Source organism: Cucumis melo, chromosome 2, assembly GCF_025177605.1.
Source record: "Cucumis melo cultivar AY chromosome 2, USDA_Cmelo_AY_1.0, whole genome shotgun sequence".
Lineage (NCBI taxonomy): Eukaryota > Viridiplantae > Streptophyta > Magnoliopsida > Cucurbitales > Cucurbitaceae > Cucumis > Cucumis melo.
In genome coordinates this window covers 21,238,862-21,247,133 of record NC_066858.1, presented here as the reverse complement: position 1 = coordinate 21,247,133, position 8,272 = coordinate 21,238,862, and the positions used below count along the sequence as shown (strand labels likewise).

Genomic DNA, 8,272 nt, shown 5'->3' with positions numbered 1-8,272 from the left:
AAACCCTTTCTTCTCCAAATGGAATCCGTCCATTTCTTCTCCGATGCCCGTTTCTTCTCCAAATGGAATCCATCCATTTCTTCTCCGATGCCCGTTTCTTCTCCGAATAACCATCACTGCCACCATTGAGCTTGTCGCCACTATTGTGATCGACGCCACCATTGTCCTCGCCGCCACCAATTTGCTTGCTGCCACCATTGTTGTTCTGCTCGCCCACCCTTCGAAACAAATTCGTCTACATTTCCCTCCTTCTAAACAAACTCGTCCGTGTCTCTCTCTCACATTCTCACCCCAGACTATTAATGTCGCTCCTACCTTTAACATTCACAGCTTTTGCATCCACCTTCTAAACAAAATCGCTCGCGTCTCCCTCTCACATTCTCACCGGTGAAATCACAGTTGTTGGGGTCTTCACTGTGCTATTCAAGCTATAAATGCATTCGGCGACGGCGTCCCTACTCGACACTAACATCTAACTCCGACGATGGCAGCGGAAGTTTCACAACAACGATAATCTTCTTTCAAGTGGTCACAATTTTTTTAATTTGGGATTTTAAGCTGCAATGTTTTTTGACTTCGATTTAGACTGCAAACCACCCATCAATCTCAAAATTCAACACTCGTTGTTTCAGTATTTGAATATTTGTGGACATGATTTTCATTAATTTGCAGCTATGTTGTTATCTTGCTATCTTGCGTTTAGTGGTTCGGTTATTTCATTCTAATGAGGACTGAGTTTGGGTTTTGTTCAAAATTCAACATGAGTTATTTCAGTATTTGAGTATCTGTGGACATGATTATTACTTCCTAATCCTTTCTTTTTTCTCTCTTTGTAGGTAGAATCGTGATTTGATTATATGGGCAGATTGTACCCAAAACTGTAGGTATGTCCTTCCATCATTGTATAATTAATTTAAACCGAATGGAGCCTTATACTTGCTGTATTATCTATGAGTTTATTGTTGAACCGAACATATATTCATGAATGTGCATACACTTTGAACAATGTACTAGTTTATGAGTTGTATATCAATGGAATGGGATATATCAAGGGTGACCTAAAAATAAATAAATAGAAGCCCTCACCCACTTTAACTTGGAGATCTTGATTTGGGAAAAGGAGGAGGTTGGTTTGAGTTTATATATATATTGAAGAGAAGAGGAGTGTAAGGTGTTAGGAAGTTTCAGAGAATGGGATTGGAGGATGGATGGATGGATGGCTAAGAAGGAAGAGGAACAGAAGGAAGGATTAACGCTAAGAAGTAAAAATATATGCATACATCAGCCTCTGGGTATAAAGTGATTTGAGCATAGACTTCATCCGTTTCCTTTTTAGCCTGCAAAAGTGAAAGCAAAAGAAGAAAACGAACATGAAGAATCAACAGAAACAAAGTAGGCAAGTGTACATGAACAAAAGAGAAAATAAGAAATACCAGCAAACGAATGTTAACAACACGACATAGGATCTTGGGAGGGAGATCAAAATGAGGGATTTAGTGATTAAGCTCCTGATTTGTGGACTCTTCCAACTGATGAAGAACCAAAAAGCAGAAGAAATTTCAGCCTCTAAGATTATGAGGGGTTTTTGTTTCAAGGGTGAAATTGAAAAAGAGATGACAAAATACTTGTTCCATATGACTCTACGGGAAGTAAAAAACCCTTTCTCCATCAATAGGAACTTCAACAAGAGGTCCTGCACATGCCTTCCACAGCTCCTCATATAGATCCTCACCTTCCAAACCTACCCACCAAACAAAATCAATCAAACACTCCAAAAACACCTCGAAATTTCAAAGTCCTTTGGGTGTTTTGATAAACACCAAATTTGAAAAAAATAGAGAGATTTAACTGGGTTTCACCTTTGCGAGACTCCCCTAGATTCTCTTCGTAAAGCGTCATCCAAATTGAAAAAATGGGTCTCAGTCTAAAATGCCAAAGATTGAAGAACAACAAGAGAAACCAAAGAAGAAGAGGAGAAAATAGGAACAGGGGAAAAAGGGTCTCTCTTCTCTTTCTCTCTTGCTCTGTTTTTCACAATCTGAAAGAATGGTAAACTATCGTGCTACTGCTACCCCATCTACCGATCAATCAAAGGACAAGCCACAAAAGAAAGAAAGAGAGAGGGAAAAAGCTAAGAAAACATGACGGTTAAGCAAGTAATCATAATTAACCGTACAAGTTTATTTTCCCCACCCTCGTTTCTTTTTTCTGCTTTTTTTCTGTAACAGACTATGTCTGTGATTATTATCTGCTCAATTTCTTTCTCTCCCTCATCTCCTTCAGTTACAAATCAAGCTTTCTACAGCATAGAAAAACGCTTCCGAGGGAAAAAAATTTGTTGGGTTGTCTTTAACTAGGTTTCACCTTTCAAATTCTTTCATCTCATTTCATTCACCATTTTTTCTCTCTTTCAAAATGGGTCCATTCTATTCTCTTCGGTTTTTCACAAACAAAGCTCTGTTTTTCTAACTTTTTTTTTGCTCAAATAGGGAGGGGGGGCATTCCTAATTTTCTTTCCTTTATTTTTTTTCTTTTCTTTCTTTCTTTTTTGGTTAAAAAAATTACAAATTTTGGGTTTCTGAATACTATACTATAGTTTCGAAGTTTGAAGTAATAAGTTTGTGTTCTCATTTTTTTCTTTTTTTTTTTTTGGGGGGGGGGGGGGGTGGGGGGATAACTTTGAAATGGGTTCATGGACATATATTATGTATACATACAACTATGTAGAGAGTTAAGATCATTCTTATATTTATTTTATATCCAAGATATAGTTACATTCATTTACATAATCAATTTTTATATATTAACTATCATGTTAATTTTTATACTCTAATAATGCCACTCAAATTGAGATTGAGATTTGAGATAATTTTCAAAGCTCAATAATGCCTTTTTTTTTTCTCTTATTTGTTATTTGTTATTTATGATTTCAAAGGTAAAGTGTGGTTCTTATGTAAGGGAGCAACATTTGACGCAACATTGCAATTTATAATGTATCACGTTAATGTTGATCATGTGCATCGTATCCATATGCCCATATAGATTGTATATTATGTTTTTTTCATTGTTGCTGGAGTGGTGCTTACAGGTTCATTTTCATCATCCCACCACTACAATAAAAGAGTTTCCAATACTTGAACGTTGTAATACTTATAAATTGGCTTTTGCTAGAAATAAAGAGCCAAGGATAGATTGGAAACAAAGACATATTTATGAAAAGTAATTTCTAACCCAAGGATAGATTGGAAAAGAAAAACATGTTTATGAAAAATAATTTCTAAGCCAAGTAGATTGGAACACAAAGACATATTTATGAAAAATAATTTTTCCTCTCTTGGATTTTTCTAAACTTAGTTACTTTCTTATGTCAACATTTTTTTCAACTATTTATCGGTGAGTTACCTATGTAGAAACAAGCAGCTGATGGAGGATTTCAAGGTCGGCCTAATAAGCCTGCTGACACTTGTTACGCATTTTGGTAAGGAAAAATGTAGATGTGTGACCATTTTTTCAGTACAGTATGGGAATTAGTTCTTGACAAAGCAATATTGTGGTAGGATTGGATCTATCTCGAGGATTTTAGGAGGCTTGGACATAACTGTACCCATCCTATGTTCCAATTTTCCTCCAAAGTTTTGGTAGATTTTAATTTCAAAATAGTTTGTTAACTAAATTTATAAAGATGAAATTCTATGATAAACAAAGGGAGTATGGTATTTTTGCCGCACAAAGTTCTGACTTTTGGTGTTAGGAGAAAGAGACATTTTAGTATCTTCTCATAAATTCATAAAATAAAGTTTAAAAAATCAAATATTTTGATAAATTCCATGGAGGTATGAATTAAAAGTTTAGAAACTTAGAATTTTTTCATTAAATTTTAGGTTAAACTTGGTAGTCATAACTTAATGTTAATCGATTAGTAGCTTATTTATTGTTTAATTTTGTGTATAACATATCCATTAGATTTTTAAATATGTCAAATATGTCCGTTACCTATTTGGCACAAAATCAAAAGTATAATAAATCTATAGATAACTCCTAAAATTGAGGGACTAAACTTGAAATTTTACTTAAATTACTTATACTATATTAAAAGGGGAAGAATTAGTACATTGCTTTTTTGTCCCTACATTTGTCGTAAATAAGCACTTTGCTCTTCTTTGTGGTAGACTTTTCAATTGGTGTTTTTTGAGAAATGTTCAGACAATAGAGTTTTTGTGACATATGTTTGTTCATCATCCTTTGTTGTTTTTGATATTTTATTAAAGAAATATAGAGATTGTTTGAAGCGTTGAGTTGAGATAGGATGTTAGAAGTTCATATGTATATGGAGTTCGTCATATGTTTGGAAAAGTCATATGTCCGTGTTTGGGATGCAAAGTTGTTTTGTATCATTGAATTGTTTATTGGTTTGATAAGTTTTAGAAGAAACATTTTTTTCCTATTTTTATTCCTATAGATCTTTTTGTTATGTTTTTTTTTTGTTCTAATTTCTTCTTCACATCATTGAATTGTTTGTTGATTTAATTCTTTCAGATTTTTCCTCTATTAGAGTGTGAAGCGGTTTTTGGGGAAGTTTTTGTTTGGCTATCAAGGAAGAAAAATCACAAGATTTTTCTTTGTGGTTTTCGTGTTGGTAGACAAAAGAAGTTAAATGCAAGTTTTTCTTTTGGTTTTTTGTAATGTTCATGTTTGTTATAAAGTTTTTTCTTTTTTTAATGTTTTTAGGTTTTGTTTCATAATTCATTGGATAGAATTCATTGGTTTTGTGTAGTGTTTTTTAGTGTTTTTAGGGATTTATTATCATGTGTGCATGGCAAGTGGTGGGGTGTGGTTCCATGAAGTTGTTATTTATATTGTCTCGGACCTTATGCATTATATTGTATCGATCCCATAGTTGAGTTTTCATTCATATACTCTTTTTCTTCCCGTACTAGTCTATATAATTGCATGACTTATTGCATTTTGAATGAAGTTAAATCAAAAGTTAAACATATAAAAGAAGCAAATTTATCATTCTTCTCCCAAGCAGGCTTTAATTAATAGAAGTTAAGCAGATTTTTTTTAGTTAGAAACAGAATGAAGAAACATAATAAATAGAATAAAATCTTCAATCTAAGCCTAAACCAAGAGCCAAGATCCATCAAATTATGTAACAAAAGTATAGTAAATTTAACATTAATTACAATCTAAACCTAAATCAACAGAAATAGGTATATCAAGAATTATACATTTAACAAATACAAAATAATTAATAAAAACAAATAGAATTTTAAAAAAGAAGAAAATGAAGAAGAAGAAGGGTAAAAGCTAGCTTATGGTTATGGTGTGATATTTATAGGTAGCGAGACTCTGATCAAAACTTTACCACAATTTCAATGAGCAAGTTCATGATTCCGACTCACGAATTCTTCTTCATTACTTGAACTGAGCTTGTGTTTGGTCTTTGTGGATGGTTTTAATTTGAGATTTGCTTATTAGTTGATTGAGTGATACAATTGTGAGTTTTGTAGTTGTTTGAGTGTATAATATAGAGGCTTTTGGTTTGGGCTATATAGAACTTGTTAGTTTTTGGAATGTGGGTTCAGTTTAAGTTTACTTAATTTCGTTGTTTTCTTGATTTTTTTTGTAGATTAAATTGCATCTTATATAATATGGATAAGTCGTGGATGTAAAAGAATAGAACGTCATCTGAGTATGCTTATGGGGTTGAGATGTTTATTAAAAATAGGTTGAAACATTTGAAGACGTCGAACGTCATGGCCTGTCCTTGTTTAAAGTGCGTGAATGCAAAAACTTTAGATGTGAATACAATTAGAGATCACTTGTTTTTTAACATGGTGAATCACTACCAATAAAGAGAAACAATGAAAGTTTCTTTAGTAGTGTAAGAGAAGAAATTGACGAGGACGATGTTGATGACACAATTGGAATGTTTGAGGTTGCACATAATTATTTTAATGACAAGTCAGAAAATTTTGAGGAACTAGTAGATGATGCCAAGAAACCATTATATCCTAATTGTACGAATTTTACCAAAATATCTACGTTGATAAAGTTATATAATTTGAAAGCTAAATTTGAATGGAGTGATAAGAGTTTCACTGAGTTGTTACAATTAATTTGTGACATCTTACCTACTCCCAATGAATGCCCTACTTCTACTTATGAAGCAAAAAAGATTTTGTGTACTCTTGGAATGAAGTACGAGAAGATTCATGCCTGTAGGAATGATTGTTGCTTGTTTAGGAAAGAACTGTCTGATGCAAATGTATGCCCCTCTTGTGGTATGTCAAGATGGAAGATTCCTAAAAATTCAAAGAAGGAGGTTAATAATGTTCCAGTGAAAGTCATGTGGTATTTCTCCCCAATTCCAAGATTTGAAAGAATGTTTCGAAGCAAAGAAACATCAAAATTATTGACATGACATGCCAGAAAAAGAGAAGTGAATGATCTATTACAACATCCAAAAGATGCATTATCATGGAAAAAAATAGACAATTTATGGCCAGAGTTTGGGTCGGAACCTAGAAATTTACGTCTTGCTCTTTCCACAAATGGGGTAAATCCGCATGAAGATCTTAGCAGTAGATATAGTTGTTGGTCAGTGATGTTAGTGACATACAACCTACCTCCATGGTTGTGTATACATCGAAATTTTTTGATATTGACCGCACTAATATCTGGTCCCAAACAACCGGGAAATGAAATAGATGTTTATTTAGCTCCATTAGTTGATGATTTGAAAATACTTTGGCATGATGGGGTGGAATATTACGATGGATATCAAGATCAATGTTTTAGGCTAAAAGCTATTTTATTATGGACCATTAATGATTTTCCTGCATATGGCAACTTGTGTGGTTGTACAATCAAAGGATATCATGAATGTCCAATTTGTAGGGAGAAAACTTCATCCATTTATTTGCCAAAAGGAAGGAAGATGACATATATTGGGCATCGCAAGTTTCTACCATGTCATCATCCATATAGGAAACAAAAGAAAGTTTTCAATGGTGCACAAGAATTAGAATTGGCTCTAGAACATTGAGTGAGGAAGAAATTTTTGTACAAACAAGTAAGTACGAACACTCATTTGGTAAGAGAACTATCAACGAAAAGAACAGTGAAATGAGTTCTTCAAGAACTTATTGGAAGAAAAAATCTATTTTTTTTGAATTAGAATATTGGAAGTTTCTTGATGTGCGACATTATTTAACGTGATGCACATTGAAAAGGATATTTGTGCAAATCTCATTTGCACATTGCTTGATATTCTCGGTAAAACGAAAGATGGAGTAAAAAGTCAATTAGATTTGGTTGAATTAAACATTAGATCAGAGCTAGCCCCTCAAGTAGGGGAGAAAAAGATCTTTTTACTCCCGACAAATTATACATTATCTCGAGCAGAGAAGTTGAGTTTTTGTAAGACACTATCTGAACTGAAAGTACCAGAAGGCTATTCATCAAACATTCAAAGTTTGTGTCACTCACAGATTTTAAACTGTATGGACTTAAGTCGCATGACCATCACGTTCTTATGCAACAATTGCTGCCTGTGGCAATTTGTGGTACTCTACCGAAGCTATGCTTATTCTTTAATGCTATATGTAAGAAGACAATTGATACATCACACTTGAAAGGAATGCAAGAAGATGTAGTTGTCACTTTATGTCTATTGGAGAAGTATTTTCCACCATCATTTTTCACTATAATGGTACACCTTGTAGTGCATCTCGTAAGAGAAATTGAGTTTTGTGGACCTGTTCATCTAAGGTGGATGTATCCTTTTAAACGATATATGTGTTGGGTTTTATGTCCTAAAACTCGTAGATAGTAAATATAATCAATTGACTGCCATTAATAAAGTGTTTTATTATTATAATTTCAATAATTGTTATTGATTATATTATTAGTTTTATCTTAATAACCTAAATCCAATTAACTAACATCCTAAGTTGTTTGATGAGTCTTGAACAGTATGTAGAGACATACGGGGATCAATGTTCAAGATCAGCTTAAAGGGTCTATAGTCTAGGGTTAAGGTTGGGTACCTTATCCCGTTAACACTATGGATACGACTCACTTTGTATTTGATACAAACACATTGATCCAATGTGTTTATGTATGCGACATACGAGTGAGGGTATCATATGCAATGAATTTGCATAAGACTGGACCACGAAATAGTAATCACTAGATGTAACTCCGTTAACTAGTTGGATTTCTATTTCATTAGGATGACCTAGGTGACTTAGTCTTAATCTAAGTG

The 8,272-nt window shown here is 33.4% G+C and overlaps 1 long non-coding RNA gene across 1 annotated transcript; it reads right to left on the bottom strand.

Moving 5' to 3' along the window:
• Positions 1-936: 936 nt before the first annotated feature.
• Positions 937-2,431, bottom strand: LOC127148099 (uncharacterized). The gene is made up of 4 exons (XR_007818726.1): positions 1,860-2,431; positions 1,626-1,741; positions 1,434-1,529; positions 937-1,337 (listed from the first exon to the last, which is right to left on the bottom strand). It is a non-coding gene; the product is annotated as an uncharacterized LOC127148099 (long non-coding RNA).
• Positions 2,432-8,272: the final 5,841 nt, after the last annotated feature.